A 20647-nucleotide genomic window follows, 5' to 3' on the forward strand; every position below is an offset into this window, starting at 1 on the left:
TTTAGCCTCAAATCAGCCAATTCTGTACCCATTGGTTACACCTTTTCCTCCATGAGGCCCACATCCTCTACTTTCTTGGATTTTTCAATTTGCATCCACCAGTGAATTCTGCCTCTCTTTTTTTCTAACTCAAACAGGAGGGCAATTACAAAATTTGTAAGTGTAATTATTCCCCTTCAATAAATTTGTAATATGATCAATAACAGGCTATGGAGTGGCCTCTTGGAGTCCCTTTGGACCTTCTCCCTCCTCTTGAGTTGTTGATGTCCCTTCATGACACCTTTTTTTAATCCTGTAGCAACTTTGTTCTTTCCTGTAGAAGTTTTGTTCCTTCCTGTTGTAACTTTGTTTTCTCCTATAGCATCTTTATTTGCACCCTTCCCATTTACTTTGAATATTTCCTCATTTCCCAAGGCTCTATTGGTTGCTCTACACAAAATTTACCTTCATGTAGCACTCTGCTAGCTTCCTGTAGCAAATTGTCTCAATCATGTAGCAATTTGTTTAGGTCCTATATCATGTTGTTCTAATCTTGTAGCACACAACCTGAATCTTGTAACATCTAATCTTTGCATTCCAAGAGGTGGTGGGTCCACCTTTTATTGTTGTTTTTATTTTTATTTTATTATTATTTTTCTTTTCTTTTCGTCTTTTTTTCATTGCATGCAAAATAAACTCAGAGTGCTTTGAGTTAACTGAGTTTACCCTTGTTGATAAATATAGGGCATTCAAAGTTAACGACTTCTTTGCTTGATAATTTCTTGTGATGTGCTTTTACTTATTAGCTTATGATATTTACTTCGGTAGCTTATTAATGTGTTCTTTTCATCAAGACAATTACCAATATGCACGATAAAAGACAAGTGACACAATACATACGCTTTTCATTCAAGGCCAAAACATCTCACCTCTTGCAAGGAAAACCCGATCAAAATTATTCTTCTAGATCTTCAATTGATAATTACCAAGACCATGACACAGACCCTTGACTCTAGTATCCTCTCAACAACCTTATCATTAACCTTAATTGTCTTGCCTCTTCCTTTCCTCACCTTTCTTCTTGATATTGAACTGCTCTCCTCGGCTTCTACTAGAGAAACTCGATCTCTATACTTCTCACTGCTCCTCCACGTCTTCCCCTAGAGAATCTCGGTCTCTAGGTCTATGCTTCGGATTCGCAAAATAATCCTTCTCTTTTTTCCCCATAAGATACCTCTTCTTTTCTCGCCCAGAAGAAACTTTTCTGCCCTAACTTCGCACTGACCAGAAGAAACTTTGTTGTCGCATAAGAAAGTCTTTTTCATTGATCTAGAAGAAACCCTAACTTCGCATTACCCAGAAGAATCTTCTTTCTCTTCTTCGCACTTTTGTTTTCCTCCTTCTTCACACTTTTGCTTCTTCCCTTTCTTCGCACTTCTTGCAAGTCAAGTTACTTGTCCAAGGTGTGTCTTCAAATGAGGTTGAGTTGGGATATTTATACACTTCTTCATATGACCTTTAGGCCAACATGATTGTTGGAGTTAGGTTTAATTCATCTAGAGAGTTATTACATCTTTGTAGGCTGACATGAAGAGGATAGATGACAATTTCTTGGAGGATACTTTACATATTAGACAATATTTACCTTTTTACAAAGTGTAACATGACTTCATTACATGATAATGACTATCATTTTATGACTAGATGAAAAATAATTCATAAAGACTCTCAATGGGAGTCTTGATTGAAAAAAAAAATCCCTTGCTCATAAAACCCATGAAGCAAGTAAATATAATAAATTCATTTTTCTTCTTTACATAACATTACATAAAATCATAATTACATGTCATTATGAAGACCAAACCTAGTTACACTTTTCAACACTCCCTCTTAACTAGGGAGGTATTCATAATGGTACTTGGACTTTCTCAATCTAAATAATCTATCATAAGAAGAATTCATATTTGTAACTCATTTCTATAGCCTCATATCAACCATCATTGTAATATAGAAATCCCTTTACTAACAACTCTATCTCTCCACAAGATTAGAGAACAATGCTGGCAAGACCAATGATATATAGACATACTCATAATTGTCTCTCTAGGAACATACCCCATCGGGGTTCACTCATGATATGCTCCATAAGGACTATTATTTTCTTGAACTCCCCACTCCCACAAATAATATCAATCCTCCACGACTACTCTTACTGTTGGATTCCATATCTTATCCTCAAAGAGCATCGGATGCCAAATGATTACACAATCCTCCATTTTGTCTTCCCAAGTGAAGAACATAACGATATGTTTATCTCTCCTTTTCAAACCAGGAGGACATATTCCATTAAAGGAATGTACTCATTCCTATCACAAAGGAATATACCCAAGCTCCTTGCTTAGGAATTTTTCCAAATTTCTTCCAAGTAAGAAAATTCTTTTCAAGCTCCCTCTTAACCAGGCATCTAACGCATCTCCTCATGTGGAGATCCTGAAACAACCAAATGCTTGAAGAGATCCTTCCTTTGATGTCATGAATTTATTCTTCGTCAAAGAGTCTTCATATTTGGGAACTTATACATAGAGCACAAATCATCCATCACCTTTGTCCATGAGTTAGTCATGTCCTCAACTCATCAGAAAGTGATCCGTTGGATTTTCCATCTGGTGTTACTTCATATCATTTTGCCTTTGTGCCATATTTTTCGGAAGGAAATTACATCCTTCTATATGGTCCACTTGGAAATCATCCACAGAACTCCCTGTGGCAACCTTACATAATCCCATCCAGATATTAGTTCAAAAATAATCAACAAACACATTAAATCAAAATTACCTTTGTGACGATTTTTCACCATGACATATTCCTATAAGTATCAACATCCTAAATGCAGATTGACACATCTCCCACATATATTCATTTTCAAGTGTATCTATATTTTTCCGACTTCTATCAGAGTCTTCACATCTTTCCGGGAGATATTCTAGTCAAATCTTATTATATTTTGGATGTTGAATGCCTTCTACCATCATTTCATATTATCACAATCTATTCCTATCTTTTCTCACACACTTCATTCCCAAGAGCTTCCAATCAGAGTTCCTTGATTGTAGTCATCTTCCTCATGATTCATATGAGAACATATATGTTGATTTCATCTAGTGTGACGTATGCTTTGTTGCAATATTTCATTGGAGTAAATCCTTTCTTCTCTTGATCATATTTCCCAGGATGGAAATAGTTATTCATATTATCTGCAACCATATGACATGACTTTCATAATCATCTATGTAAGCATATGTACCTTATCTTCCTTTCGGTCACCCATACATTCGAAAGGAATTTATTCTTCAGACCTACTTTCATGTTGTGTCATCATAGCATCATCCCTTGAATCCCACAAGTTGGAATTCTTGATGAAAACCATTTCTCCCTTTCTAGATCAGTGAATCCTTTGATGATGATGACCTCTTGCTTCTTTCTATAAGTATCAATGAGGTTTCCTAAGAACTTCCTATTCTTTTTAATTAGCAGGATTTGTACCAGACATACTTTCTGCTTCCCATGTCATGAGATCTTCTAGTGCTTTTATCACAATTATTATTTCTAATTTGATGCATCCTATCTTATTTACATTGCTTCCCATATATAACTAACAATTGAGAGGAACCTTCTAATGAAGAAGATCATCTCAATCATAGTAGAGATATTTTGCTTCTTCCTTATTATGCTTCTTTGTCAAGTTCTTTCACTTCCTTCGTAGAACAGTCTTCTTCCCTATCCCTCTTATGTTTAGGACAATATTTCCTATAGTGCCTAAGATTATGACAACCATAGCATCTTTCCTTAGCCATGTTCTTTTTATTCTTTGGAGTACTAAACTTTCCAAAATTTCCTTGTCATCTTGACACTATTTGTTCCCTTCTATCTGATCTTTCGCCACTTTCATTCTTCATCATGTATTCCTCTGGATTGCAGAGAGACCATAATATGATGAATGGGATAGATTCATATTCCCTAGTAGCAATGAGGTTACCTTGTTCATCAGTTAATGCATTCATAATAGTGGAGATTGTTTCATTATCAGATACTATCTCTCCTAGGTCCTTCTATTGACCTTTAATTTGAGATTCCTTAGAGAGACATGGCGATATCCCTTCATCCTTTGACACCTTCAATTTATCAAGATCAAATTTAAGTGATAAGATATTTTCTATCATGCTTCTAGAGAAAATTTCTACCAACTTATCATATATTTATTTAGATGTATCTAGCTTGGCTACATAGGAAGTGAGTGGATCTTTGATGGAATCCTTAAGAATATTTTGAGTTTTGAGATACCTTTCCATGTATTCAGACAATGCTTGTTCTTCAGATGGCTTGAAGACCTTCCATGGACATGATAAATGACTTCATTTACATTGAGGACAATGTCTATCCTTCTTTCTATCCTTCTTTCCCATAAAAGGAAGTTTGATATCCCAACCAGCTTTTGGTATTCCTTGAAACATGAAGTCATTTTTACTAGATTGTATTATAATAAGAGGTACTTACTTGTGAAGATTAAATATTCAACTTCATGATGAAATTTTTTCTTCTTACTTCAAATCTTTTGGTGAGAGAGGACCGCCTTCTATGATATCTATGCTTCAATAGAGAGAGGATTGATTCAATATTCCTTAGATTTGAATATATTCCACTTCCTTTGATGATGTGACGATATCTAAAGTTCTTCTAGGGTTTCGGTATTTCTTCCTTCCTTCTTCGATCTAGGGTTTCTTTGATGTAGATCTTGATCTTGATGATATCCTTCAACTTGCTATGATGCTTTATTTGAAGATCTATTCTTGTGCATCATATTTCTTTGAATTCCCCTTCTTGTCTTCAACACCTAAGCTTCGATTCCATGTTGAGAAATCTAGGGCATTCAAAGTTAACAATTTCTCTGCTTGATAGTTGCTTGTGATGTGATTTTACTTCTTAGCTTATGGTCTTTTCTTCGTTATCTTATTAATGTGTTCTCTTCATCAAGACAATTACCAATATGCACAATAAAAATAAGTGACACAGTATTTAGGCTTTTTAGCCAAGACCAAAAGCTCTCACCTCTTGAGAGGAAAACTTGATCAAAGTTCTTCTTCTAGATCTTCAATGGATAAGTACCAAGACCATGACACAAACCCTTGACTCTAGTATCCTCTCAAGAACCTTGTCACTAACCTTTATGCTCTTGCCCCTTCCGTTCCTCGCATTTCTTCTTGATCTTGCACTTCTCTCCTCAGCTTCTAGTAGAGAAACGCGATCTATATCCTTCTCACTACTCCTCCACATCTTCCCCTAGAAGATACATCTTATTTTCTCGCCCAGAAGAAACTTCATTGTCCTAGAAGAAATTTATTTTCACTGATCTAGAATAAGCCCTAACTTCGCATTACTCAGAAGAATCTTATGTCTCTTTTTCACACTTCTATTTTCCTCCTTCTTTGCACTTTTGTTTCTTCCCTTTCTTCTCATTTCTCGCAAATCGAGCTACTTGTCCAATATGTGTCTTCAAATGAGGCTGATTTGGGCTATTTATACACTTCATATGACCTTTAGGCCGACTTCATCTAGAAAGTTCTTCCATCTTTGTAGGCCGACATGAAGAGGATAGATGACAAGTTCTTAGAGGATACTTTACATATACAATATTGACCTTTTAACAAAGTGTAACATGAATTCATTGCATGAAAATGACTCTATCATTTTATGATTAGATGACAAATAAATCCTAAGGAATCTCAATGGGAGTCTTGACTTAAAAATAAAATCCTTTTCTCATGAAACCCATGAGGCAAGTAAATATAATAAATTCATTTTTCTTCTTTACATCACATTACATTAAATCATAATGACATGTCATTATGAAGAGTGAACCTAGTTACACTTTTCAACATCCCTCACCTACCCATTCACTCTCCTTGTCCTCCATCACGACTAAATGATTACAACGCACTTTTTCAATTCCTCTTAACTTTTGTCTTGTTTCTCTCTTACACATGCGGGTGTCTTGGTGGAAAAGTGAAGCTAACTGTTAGATACAATTGAGGCTTCTCTGCTACTAAGTTTGGCTATAAAAAAAAAAAAAAACATTTTCCTTCATACACTTGCAACACTTTTCAAGCTAAAATAATTTCATAGGAAATTTTTAGAGGATTGCATACCTAAGGCTTACCCTGGGTTTATTTTTGTAGGTGATGTTGGAGTTTCTGATGTGACTGTTGGATCTACTAATGTGACCGATGGAACACTGATATGGTTGTTGGAACCTGATATATTGTTGGAAATCTTCCTGATGTGATTGTCGGAACCTAGATGTAGTAGTTAGAATTTTGATGTGACTGTTGGAATTCCCTCTCAGGTGTGATTCATAATCTTCATTAATCATTTCATTGGCTATGAATTTTTTTTATTGTTGATGGAAATTCCCCTGGTTCAGGTTTTCAAAGTACTATTGTTGTAGTTGACCTAGTGTGGTTGACTCCTCATGATGAATGATCCTTCAATAACCTAGAGGAAACTTTGTACCTACACAAACCTATTTTACGAGCCTTCTGAAGTGTTTTGCTCTTCAAAGTTCTTGGACTAGTACTACAAATTTGATCTTGTAGGGTTTATGTAGGCTACTACAAGACTGTGTGTCTTCCTATAGTAGCTACATAGCCCCCTCATGTTCATAATTTTCTCTGATTATGGCCTTCAAAAAGATTGATAATTCATGGGAAACTTTCTGGTGGTAGTTGGAGAGCCTTTAAGTGATGGTAATGGGTAAAAATAGAGGTGGAGGGTCAGATTTTGTGGATGTTTAGTGAGAGAGTGGAAAAAAAATAATTTTTTATGGAAAGGATGGATACAAAGGGCTTCTATAGACTCCTTCTCTTTACCCAGATGAAAAAAATCTAAATCTTCCTCCCTTTCTCGTGCCCAACAACTTCCTGTAGCACTCTGTGTCAATCCTGTAGTAGAGATTGTTTGACCAATATATTTCAAATGGAATATTTGATTGAATTGGATCTTCTTTGAGCATATTGTCATCATCCTTATGCATCTCCCCATAAAAAAATCTTGGCCAACAAATGCACGAATCTCGAGAAAAATAGAAAATGGTTGTAGGAGATGGAAGCCAATTTCATGAAAAGTATGCACTAGAATTTTCTAAAATTTCTTGAGAATGTTACCATAATCCTTATGAATATCCCCATTAAATATATCGGCAAAATGATGCATTTTTTTTATATATGGTCAAAACAATTTCTTCCCTCTGTATTTTCACAGTCCGGTAGCAAAACAAAACTTTCTTATAGAACTTCAGGACAACAAGGAAAATGAGTGGGAAATGCTTTGGAATCATGGGAAATTTCATTAAAATGGATGTGGCTGATGGATTTACATGACCTTGGTCCTGTTGGATCAATTGGGAAAAGGAGGGGAAAAGCCCAAGTTTGACTTTCTTTGACTAGGGATTTGATCAATTTTTTTCTTTTTTGGTGCTAAATTGTTCTTGTTGCTTAGAAAGGTTGGAGAGCACCTCCATTCATCAGAGAGAGATACATGGAGAAAATAATTTTTTTCTTTTTCATTTTTTCATTTTTTTCTTTTTTCTTAGGCCTACTAGCTTCCTCAATGAGGTTTTCAACTAGTAGGTATGCCTAGGTGCCTCAAAGAAGGTTTTCTCCTAGTATCTTTTCCTTTTTTATTTTTTTATTTCCAACCCACTCACCGCCTCAATGATGTTTTCAATCAGTGATCCAATATCAGGTGCCTTAAAATAGGTTTTCACTCGATATTTTATTCTTTTCCTCTTTTGTTCTTTCCCATTTTTTATTTTTTATTTTTCTACCCCACTCTACTTGAAAAAAATATATATCAAGTATAGGAATACTTCCAATGGAGCCATGTGCATATCAAGATGACATATAAACTCATGTGTAGGCTCAAAATATATACTTATTACATGTACCTGAATGTGTTAGACCAACTGCTTTGATGATGTTAATAATTGTTGAAGAAGAGTGTGTTGTTGCAACTTAGTGATTGTCTAGAACCATATTTCAATATATTTGTGATGCCCTTGGTTCACTTGCACATTTAGATCACTTTTTGTGTCCTATTCTACCATGAAATTCAAATCTTATTTTGTTTTTTGATTATTCTCTTGAACCCATACAGGATTTGATGTTAAACATGATGGAACTTTCTCAATCTTTGATTATGGTGTATTCTCTCCATCAAGTGCAACCCATGATTTTTTGGTATCCTCATTTGAATCTTCTTTTTGTAAATGTTCTCCTTCAATGACATCAAGAGAAACTCTTTTTTTTTCAATTCCTTCCATGAGCGGAGATGAATACCATTTAGATCAAGAGAAGATGTTTGGAATTGTTGTACCTTAGCATTACAAGTGGGTTGAGCTACTTCGTTGTTTTTGTTTGCAAATGGTGGTACAGGTAGTTGAGTGGGAGTGTTTATTTGAGATGGATTTGGTTGAAGTTGTGGTTGTGGTGGAGGTGGATGGTAGGGATAACATGGAGTTGATTATGTAAGATATTGAGGATTTTTCCCATAAGGTCCTTGCCAACCTTGTTGTCAAGACTTGTTTTGGGGTTGAGATGGCCAAGGTTGCCAAGGAAAGGGTGTGTTCCAATTACTTTGAGGTGGATATGCATAACCTTGAAATTTTGAATTAGTTTCTTTCATCATACCAAGTTTACTAGGCTTCCATGGTCCTCTTGAAGCTACGTAACAAATTTTCTCTGGGGATTGACTTGCTCCATTGTCTTCTTGGTAAAATTCCTTCAACCTTGATAATGATGGGAAATATTTAGTAGCATGTGATTCTGCATGGATAACACAAATATCAACATATTATTTTTCCTCATTTTTCATTCTTAACATTTCTACTCGTTCACTTAGATTGCTAAGAGTTTCAGGTTTAAAGTTATCAAGCAAATTCCCAAGTTCAACTTGGCTTACCGATATTGATGTTGATTTACTTACTCTTGCCCTTCCTCTTCATGCGCGCTTGCATATTTCACAAATTTCTTCAAATGATAATTGGTATACATCACCTCTACTATGACATCAAGGATATCAATCCACTCATCTCTAATTGTTCTATGTAAGAGGTTTTTTAGTGTGTCACATCCTAAATTATGTAATTAACATTATACATAAATCTTTCTATTAGATCCTCAAGGCTCTCATCTTCTTTTTGAGTCATTCTAAATATTTCTTCTTTAATATCATGGTCTTTATATTTGTCTAGAAATATATTTTGCATATCATTCCATGATCTTATAGAATTAGATCCTAAACTCGTGAACCATTTAAGAGCTCTCTCCTTTAATGTTGCCGAAAACAATCTCAATTTTTGAGTGTTTAATAAGTAACCATAAGATCTACAAAGTATTTCAAAATCAAAGAGAAAAATTTTCGGATCCTCTGACCTCATATCATGGAATTTGGGAAAAAACATGGAAGGATCCTCTTCATATGAACACTAATATCACTATCTTGAATGGGAAATCCAAGAGGATCGTCCTCATTGTCATCATCTCCATCCATTTCTTCTACCTTCCCTGCCACATCTTCTCCTTCTACCTACAAAAGTGGATGGTGATGTGGTTCTTACTGCACCACGTGATTAAGTAGGGGGTTGTGGTATTGAATATATTTTGTGTGTGTTTTTATGATTTTTTTGAATGAAAATTCTAATGCAATGCAATATTTTGTTTTTGAACTAAAAGATGCCTAATGCAATTTTTTGTGTTTTTATAGAAAGTAAAAGAAATGAATCAACTGCGGAAGAAAACAATGCATGCTTTGACACCTCCCGAATAGTGGCCCCAAAAATTGATGAGCCCCATATTGCAACAAGAATGTTGCAACTCCCAAGGCTACCAACTTAAATTATCAACCCGAGGTCCATCCAAACTTAAGAGGTGTCGGCACTATATGTGCAGCATATAATGTGCCATTTCGTTGATCTGATGCAATGAAGTGAATATCATGAAATCAAGCCTAAAATAATTGAAAAAATGGAAATGCTACTCTATTTGCAGGAAATGTAAATGATGATTTCCCTAGTTTCATAAATGTAAATATTAGGCTATTTTCATAAATGTAAATTCTATGTTACTTGCAAGAATGTAAACACTAGTCTAATTGCAGAATGTAAAAAGTTGCTTTGAAAGGAAACTAATCCTATATAAGAACAACACTTTGTAATTGAAATCCTAAGGGCATGAATTCAAAGAAATGGGCCTAATCTACTTTTCATGGGAAAATTACCCTCTTAATCACTGTGCTCAAAGGGATTTGGCTAAAGAAACAGAATTCATATGCATTTCATAAGAAAATCATCATTATCGTTCAATTTAGAAATTTGTCACGTAATCCTATTTGCATAATTGTATTTGCAGTGAGAAAAAAGGAATTTTTAGTCTTGGGTATTCCTCAATCATGGATTTATATCCTAGGGGTCATTATTCAAGCCTAAGAGACAAAAACCAAACTTTTGCAACAAATATGTTCAAGTTTACACATGCTACAGGACTGCGACATGACTGATACTCCTCGCGATAACTTGTCGAATACCTAATAAATTCAAACTAAAATGAGATGGGATTTTTTTTATTAAATAGGATGTCCTAGAACTCCACTCCAACTGGAATCACTCAAAATACCCTTGTTAACATGTGCTAAAAAAAACAGAAAATTACTACTCTAAAACCGGAAATTCAAGAGTTAATGAGCTAGTTAACCTACCAAATTCCTAACTTAATCAAGTGAAAATGATATGGGGTAAATTTTTTTATTAACTTGAACATTTTAAGGAGTTAATCCAACTGGAATAAACTCAAAATAGTCTCATTAACACGTGCTAAAAAATAGCAGAAAATTACTACTATATTGTTATAAGAGACTTCCAGAAATTCTAGATTTGTGAACTAGTAAACCAATCCAAGTAGGTCAATGATCAATACGAATTTTCAGAGTTTTTATAAGGATGAATCATGCTTGTGACTCTGTAGCTAACCTATAAAAAAACTCACTTCAATCATTTAACCAATATGACCTCCAACGAAAGAAGCATGAATAATAAATGCAAAAATAAGAGATGCAAGTGAAAAATACATTCAAAGGAAATAAAAAAATTGTACAACAAGGTTTTGAGGCCCCTGGGATTGCCAAGCCCAAGGACTCAGAGTTTTGTGAAGGAAACCCAACATTAGAAACTAAAAATGACACCAAACTTCATTATTTGAATCAATCCAAGTACATCTCTGTTAGAAATGAAAGTGGAGTTGCTAAATAACAAGTTTTCTCCACCAGAAGACTAAGAAATACATGTCCCTAGAGGAAAATTTGAATAGGTAATTACAAAAATAGACGTAAATTTTCCCTCAAAAACCCCTCAAAAAGTGGATCTGGTTCCCAACACTAGGAATCTTAATTTAATGATAGGGAACACATTCGTGGATTTTCTCAATCAGTGGAGCACCAAAATTTGTTCAATAATTTCATAATATATTGTTCATTTATTATCCAATCTTGGTCCATCTTGTAGTAGAGAGAAAGTCCCCATATTATCTCATTCAAGAATAACTCAATATTCTCTTAATATTCTGCAAAAGTATATAATATTAGGCATATAATATGTAATTATCTCTAAACCTTCCTAAGAACATATTAAAGCTAAAAAAAACATTATTAAGTGTAGAAGGAGAGATTTAATATATCCTTTTTGTGTCTAAGAAAGGTTATATGGTTCTTAATTTGTGTCTAATTTGGAGGTCCATCACCAAGTGTCAATTTTTCAACCTTTGTCCCTGGAAATGATACACAAAAAACTAAAGTTTGTGCAATTCCATTCACTTCTTACAAAATTCAAATCTGATGCTCAGAGAGAATGTTATGATGATTTTACCTAAGTCACATGTTTGAGATTGAATTATGGAGCCTAAAAAACCCTAACTTCTTCGGATTATATCTCAGAAAATATAGTGATCCAAGATTTAAAATTTCTATACAAAGCTCAACAAGATTTCAGATCTACATGGTCAAAATTTGAACTTCTGAAGCCTCGTATAAAAAAATTTATAGCGAAAATGCCAAGATGACCTGTTTGAAGAAGCAAAAACCTAGAATCCAAAGCTTTGATACCAAATGTTATGCAACCAAATCACAAAATAGAAGAAAATATATATCAATGACTTGGGAATTAGCCTCTTCGATGGGGAAAGATCCTTTACATCACATAAATGAACAATTCTTGGATGATACAAATGACAAGACCTCAGTTCTATATATAGGAGTCTAAGGGGTCACAATATAATTAGAGCCTACATAACAATAATAATGTAAGGGAACAACAATAATAATAGTATGGGGCACAAAAATAACAATATGGGGGCTACTCCCGGATGCGGGTGTTACTGCGGTCATAAATGGCTCTGACACCAACTGTTACTATCGCGTACTGCATGCAGCAGAGCAGCGGGGCTCCCCAGACCTTCACCTCAGGTAAAATGGATGATCAGCAGTTCGACGGCATCGATGGTGTCTGCGCATTTATGGTTTACTTGGTTCGAAGCATGGCGAGGATGGTTATATTCATTACCACCCAGCGCTTCCCTTTCACGGTGTGTTTCAATTACTCTGGTTCTGAGTTCTGGTTCGCGATTTCTCCTGGAAGCAAGAGAGTCCTCCTTCTCAGAGGCACGCCTTGTAGGTTTCAAGCACGTCTCAGGGGTAAGCAGCTCACTCATCCTTCTCTGGCTCACGCATTTTGCTTTTCAATTGCGCTCTCTGCTGTTTTTGTGGTTTCCATCGCCCTTCTCTTGCTATTCATCATGGTTCGACAAGGGGCCAGGAAGAGACCCAGAGGTAATCTCGGTGATGGCTCTCATCTTTCTCCCAATAGCTCTGATAACCCTGATCACTCCCCTTCTAATCTCCCTCCACCTCAGGTGAATGTGCAACCCTCTAGCTCTGTTCATCGGCCTCTCCCAAACAATGCCTTTCAGACCACCCATTTTAAATTCCAGAGTAACCTCAATCGATCTCTGATCTCTGCCCACATCACCTTAATTATCTCTGAGGAAGAAAATCAAATCCATCCTTTGGCATGCATCGCTCCGGAACCCTCTCAGAGCAGCGAGCAGCCTCTGACCTTGGACAGCCCAGAGAAAGCCTTGGTGGAATAGACTGGCCATACTGATAGCCCGAGAATTACTCTGCCCCATGTCGATATTCTCCCTGCTGAGGGGGATGAAGCTCTGAATGATTCCAACCGCCCAATTTTAATCCCTGAGGATGATAAGGTCGGCGATGAAGTTCTGGGGGTGGCTAGTGACCGTCTAGCAGATGAGAAGATCTCTGGCGGGGGTAAGGAAGACTAAGGCCACGCGGCACTGTTCGGTTTCTTTTTTCTTTTTTTCTGTCAAGCAGACGACTGTTTTCAGGTTTCCTTGATAAAACACATGGCTCATCTCCGTCAGCTTGAATTTTTTGCTCAGTTCCAGGGCAGAAGCAATGTTTTACAGGCAGACTTGCAATGGCTTCCCGCTTCTATGCTCTCGTGCACAATCTCTCTCATCTTCTGGTCCTTATCTGAAATGTTTTTCTGTTATGAAGTTTTTTGTAGCACCTATGCTTAGAATCCTTACATTCTGAGGCGAACTTGTTGTGTACAGAGGCCTCATGACTCTTCTGAGGTCTCGTTTACATGTAAAAATATTTTTATTTTAAGTTAATATATATTAGTCTTTGCTGAGAAAAAAAAAACAATATGGGAGCTCCATTAACAATAAAAATAAAGGGGCTACACAAACAATAAAAATAAGGGGGCTACAATAGTATTATAGGGACCTAACACTAACTTCCATATGGAATATCTTAGAAAATATGGTGAACTAATGCCTGAAACTTTTATGACATGTGCATGAAGATCTCATCTCTATCTCCTCAAAATTTCATTGTCTGAGACACCTTAGAAAATAAATTAAGAAAGAAAGAAAGATATAGTAAAAATGGCAAGATGACTCTTTCATTCCACAAATCACATTATTTTTTCACCCTTAAAACCCCAACAGAATTTCCAAGCTTCCCTTGCATACCTTAGATCTCTTATTGCTTGGATGTTATTCAAATGCACTCATTTGTCCTTTATTTATAATATTTTTGTGTTCATTTATGGGGCCAGCTTGTAAAACCAAATGGACCAACCTAATAGAATTTTCATATCTCCTCATTTCCATGGAGTTTGAGGGAGCTTCATATATCTTTGGAAAGGTCTCATAATAATATTTCCAACCCTATATCCTATGTTCCCATTTGATCTAGGTTTATAGAGTAAAAAGGTCTTCAAAGATAGGATATCTAAATTGGGCATCAAAAAATTGGATATCAAAATAATATTTCCAACAATCTTCATCTTGCTATCTTTATTTTGGACATCTATAGTCTCCCCATGTATTTGATACCATGAACAACAATATTTCCAATGAGTTCTTAACCCATGCTTGTACATTTTGTTGGAATTAATATGAATAGGTCTCTAAGGACTAAAAAATTGATGCCCCGTTTTGTGAATTCACATATCATGTTTGGGGGTATTGGGAAAAACACCACAGGAAAGAGGGAATTGCATGAGAAACAATGAATGTTTAAGTATTCATCAACAAGATCAGAAGATCCATTTGAAGTGAAAATATACACTAAGTAAATTAAAAGAAAAGTACATGTTGTGAATTACCAACACATAATTGAGAAGATATTCAAGATAGGAGATCAAGTATGAGTGCACCTAAATAAAGAAAGGTTTCAAGACACTAATATGAAGATAAAGGCTCTATGACATGGTCCTTTCAAATTTTTGGAATAGGTAGAAAACAATGCATATGGAATCAATTTACCTCCATATATTCCCATTCACTTAATAGTAAATATGAAGAATATAAAATTCCTTGATCTGTCCATGTTCAAGGAGGAAAATGAGGGGGAATTCCTACCTATTAAAGGGACCTTAGCATTGGAAACTCCAATAGAGTTCAGACAAGATATAGTGTTGTAGAGAAAATCTACAACATCAAGACAAGATCAAAATGTTGCAAATAAATTTCATAATACTACAACATTCTTATACATGTTAGTGTGAAATTTATTGGAAGGTGTACCCAAAACACTTCACTTAAGTCACTACGTGACAAGTGACACTAACAACAATTTCATGGTTGCTTACAATTCAGATCTGCAATAAAAAGTGAAAAACCTGCGACAAAAAACATATACGATCCAGAGTAGCAAACAACAATAAAGATATCCAATGCAATAGCCCAGATGAAAAGACTTTAATTGAATAAATTATTTATTGAAAACACCTGGTGAAAGAGATCTACAAAAGGGTCTACAAATCCCCCTCCGTGGGATGGGTCCTTTAATATCTTTGATGCTTCAGTAATTGATTTTCTCCAATGTGTGAAAAACCCAAAACAATGTGAATAGCTCAAATGAGAGCTCAAAAGAAAAAAGACGATAATGATGACGTTGATAATGATCACGGTGAAGAATGAATGGAAAACACTCATATTTATAACAAAGTATTGAGTTAATCTCGAAAATGGAGAATAATACAATAATATTGACCAAATCAAGATCTAGCTGCTAGGAATACTTTATTATATTTTTTGGAGAGGAAAAATATATTTAAAATGGTCAAATATCTTTATTTAGAAATAATTAACAAATAAAATTATTTATTAATTATTTTGTGAGGATTAAGAATGGTGTGAAATTGAATTAATTATTAAAGAGTGATTTAATAATTATTCTAATAATAGAAATAAGGAATAATAAATAAATAGTGATTTATTTAATTATTCCTAGGGGATTTAGTGAAATGTGACAATGAATAATTATTTAAACAATGATTTAATAATTATTCCTAGAGAAAATTAAATTAATAATGATTTATCTAATTATTCTCATGTGTTTTTTATTTAAATCATAAAATAATTTAATAATAGTTGTTTACTAAATTATTTTCCACAGTGAAAGTGATTTTATTATGGTAAAGTTAAGTGTACATGGTGTCTTTCGATCCACCTAGTTAGAAATGGCTAGGTGATCAGTTTTTGGTGACAACAAATTTCCCCCCAACATATAAGTGTTAGGAGAAAATCATATGACTGAAATACGTTGTAGGTTACACTTCCACAAGACACCAAAGGGGAGTCAAAGAGAGAGAGAATTGAATTAATGCAAGGATGAACAAATAATGGAGGGGCGAGACCTACTAAACTAATAGAAGTCTCCTTTTATTTGGGAGTACATGATCTCAAATGAGGGGGCGAGGCATACCCATACCCACTGAGATAACTGCGTACAAAGAATAATGATGAGCCCATCAATGTGGGACTGAGCTACAAACTACATGATACATGATACACTGACATCAATGGGCTAGAAAAAAAATACAATGAATCCCATATACATAATGCACCTGGAAAAACATAGGCCAGGACTAAATACAATAACATCTGAGTAAATGAGACATAATTCACCTCAAGCTGACATAGTGACGGGGGATCACAACCAAAGAAGTCTCGCTGATCAGAAAATGGCCCTGGAGATCTGAATGGATCGTCTGAAGGAGACATGCATGTTGTGGGCACTGCAAGTGGTAGAAACCGAACCCGTCACATCTGTGGAACTACATCTGAGGCTAGATCAACATATGTGGTCATCTAGGCATGTGGGGACTACTTGAAGGGCCACCTCCTCATGAGTTATGAAACATCTTACACACACCCGGGAAACATTGGGACAATCGTCTGGATCACTGAACCATCAAATGTACAAATATCAATCGTGTGATAAGGAGTTGGCATTGAGCACGTGTGAAACAACCAAGTCAAAGGGAAATGATGATTCCCTTTGCTTGGTCTGAGTCACTAAACAAAGATGGATGTTGGAACCAAGGTACACCGCCCTCTAGACCACTCTTCTAGAATAAATGTGTTGAGCTTAACAGAAGAGGGCCTGACAGACTTAAGGAAATGAGGAATCCTTAACAAAGGCACGAGGACTCATAGTAGAATGATTGATGAACTGACGCCAGAGATGTTGATAGAATGAAATAAAATGAGTGGCTGAATGACGACTTCCCTTGTCAGAGCATAATAAGGATGGTTGACCTGGCAGCAACTGACTCGATTCTAGAGGGGATGGTCAATGACTCAAACAGGGGTTTGGAAAAGACGGAGTAGTAGAGCTGGAGGCCAAATATGAATAAAATGGGATGGATGTGACACAATGATGTATGGAAAATTGTAACTAGACTCAAAGGGACTCGAAACAGAACCCATAGATATAAGGGTGACTCATCTCAGATTCTCTGAACAAGGGTGACTTGATGATGTTGTCGCATGGGGGAGGCCTAGAGAGGACCATAAAAACATAATTAAATGATGGTTACTCATGAATAAAATTGACACATGAGGCAACCAATGCAAAGGTAAAGTGGTACCAGAGTATGGGAGGCTCAAATGAAGAAATTCAATTTTAATAGGTGATAAAGTGAGACTTCATGGAAAAAATGGCTTCCTAGTTAAGTGTCAAATTACAAAATACAAAGAGATACCCATTATAGAACTCGGTGAGAGCTTTCCAACAGTGTTGATGATTCGTCAGCAGGAGCTACGATTTGGTCGCAATGGGCAACGGAAAAAACTAGTGATTTTCCTATAAAAGGGAATTTTCCCCCAAATCCAATTCATTTTCATAGTGAGTTATGGAGAATTTGGAGAGGAGGAGAAGGCCCTAAATCTTTTGTAGATCGTCGTAGACAAACCAACTATCGAAATCAAGATCTGAAAATTGAAGGTAGGTGGCCTAACCTTACTCGTCATTTTTGGTGGATCAGACTTTCAGATTAGGGCCTGAGTTCATTGTGGGGGACCCCTACTCATCCTCATGAACACAACGCACTATTTGGACCCTGTTCTATGCTCTGCAGTGTAGAAACTGGGCCCACAAGTGCATCTAGTGCAATTTTGAGGGAAAAAATGTGTTCTTGGCTGAGAGGATGGGAAGGGCTAGTGATCTGTTGTGAGCTGAAGCTAAGTACTACACATGCATGCCTTTCAATCTGGACTAACAAAACATAATGGTATTTTTCAAGTATGGCAGACCTGAAGGTGTCATGGCAAGAATATGATTTTGAGCCCCTCCTTGCTGAGATTCAAGGGAATCAAGAAGTGAAAGGGGTGTTGGCACTGTTGTTGCTACTTCTTGCACTTGCAGCACAAGTGCAGTTGGAGGCAAAGGAAGCTCCCTAGAGACAGCCTCCAGGTTGATTGTAGACTAGTGCCTAGGAAATCTTAAATAGAGGAGTGCTTGTAAGGTTATACGTGAGGGGGTTTGCGACACTCCATTTTTCACGTAAAAGGTAATAGGAGGGTCTTGGTTCAATTAGCTTTCAAAGAGGTAGATTCAAGCCAACTCATGGATCCAAATGTTGGGGGTAGATGGGGTAATATCAAAGAGAAATGGTTTCTTCTTATGGTGGCAAACACATGAAAATGAGATAGCTAAAAAAGAATTTGTATTAATGGTGGAGAGGAGGAAACGAGAGAGAAAAAGAGATGCATCGGGTTGTAACAAACAAAATCCTATGAAACAATGTTCCAGCAGAAAGGGGAATTCAATGGATAGGGTTGTAAGCAAGACAGAATCCTAAACCATGGTTTTCCAATGAGATTATAGAAATAGAGGAGCAAAAGAAGGTTTCAGATCAAACATAACATGGGTATCGTTCTCTACCAAAACAGGGAAGATAAATCCATAGATTGAGGAGGAACCAACTGCGTTCATTACACTATTTCAAGGAAATGAAAACACAGGTGAAATGAGATTACCAAGAGGAACTTGTTGCACATTAATCATGCTTGGAAACAAAAGGGAAACACCATTTATCCCAAAGGGTCCAATAACCAATCCATACACTCGACCATGATATTAGTGAAGTCCCATAAAAACATATTAAACCAAAATGACATCACAGAGTTCAGCCCTCACGGGTCAGAAATTCTGGACCCTCTGTAAAATATTGCTTCCCACTATTTATAAGAGGGGGAGATGGAATTATAGTTTACAAAATATCTGAGCCCGAGCCCTAACTGTCATTCCACACTAGCTGTCTCGGTCATTCTAAGGCTCTGATGCCCAAAAAAGATTACAATCAGGATCAAATCCCTTCTTGGAAATAAAGAAATAAATGCACAAAGAAATAAGATTAAGATAGGAAGGAGGAGGTGTCCCCTTTATTTTTTGGTGTTGGTCTTGGATTGAGCCACATCCTTTCTGTCATCATGCTTCTCTCTACTAGTCATCTGAATTCTATCAATTTTGCCTTAACTCACTGAGTGACCTGTTCGATGGAGTAGTTAGCAGAGTGGGAGAGTCATGTGCCCGAGTGGTCATTTTTTTTGTAACGGATTAGAGCACCAAGTCGTGCCATTAATACTTCCTGAGTTACCCCCATACTAATTTGTATTTGTGCCATGCCTTATTTAATATCACTGTTTTCGACCCATCCGCACATTTAATCTCTACAACAACGCTATCATTGTACCATGGTTGCGGGTCATTTAATAATTTAAAACCCATGAACAGGTGGCACCTTTTATTTTCTCTTATGCCGCTTATTACAACCCCTTTTATTAATTTTCTTATACGACCAGGGATTGGAACCAAAAATCCCATGTGTTTGGCACTAAAGCTCTCAATAATTGTGCGGGGGGGGCCTTTTTCTTTATATCACAAAAGTCCCACATCGGTCGATTTCCTGGACGTGAAATATTCATCAAATATGGCCTATGGAACATCGCATCCAGGGGCCCCTTTTCTTATCGCAATTGCAACCGAGCAGGAATTTCAGCAGAAGAAAAGATTTACATTGCGCTATCGTCGATCATCAATTGTGATGGGTGACATCATCACTGCCGCATGTCACCCTATGAGTGGTGACACGTGTCACCCAAAAATGGCCCCAAAATACCTCTGAAAATGTTGAAACTGAGTGACACATGTCCACTCGCCACGTCATCATTTGTATTACCACTTCATTGCTGACGTCAGTTGTCATGTCAGCTCCAAGAACAAATCGCATTCCACCATGTGGTCCCCTGGAGGAGAGATAAAAAGGCCTTCCCAACCCTGTTTTCACAGGTGTTTCCTTTGTATTTGAAATTCGGCCTTCCCCATCGATTTTACATTATACTATAGCATCTGCCCCCCGCAAGATCTTAGAATGAAAACCCCGCCGATTTGCAGCACTGCGGGGTCACCGAGATGTGGGATGCAGGGCCCTTTGGGAACTGCGGGGTCACTGGGATGCGAGATGTGGGAAATTGCGAGACTGTGGGAATCTAGAGAGGAGGAGAAGGCCCTAAATCTTTTGGAGATCGTCGCAGACAAACCAACTATCGAAATCAAGATCTGAAAGTTGAAGGTAGGTGGCCTAACCTTACTCGTCATTTTTAGTGGATCAGACTTTCAGATTAGGGCTTGAGTTCATTGTGGGGGACCCTTACTCATACTCACAAACACAATGCACTTTTGGGAG

This window comes from Pinus tabuliformis, chromosome 9, assembly GCF_031772625.1.
Source record: "Pinus tabuliformis cultivar Carrire ecotype Pingquan chromosome 9, CPIR1, whole genome shotgun sequence".
Lineage (NCBI taxonomy): Eukaryota > Viridiplantae > Streptophyta > Pinopsida > Pinales > Pinaceae > Pinus > Pinus tabuliformis.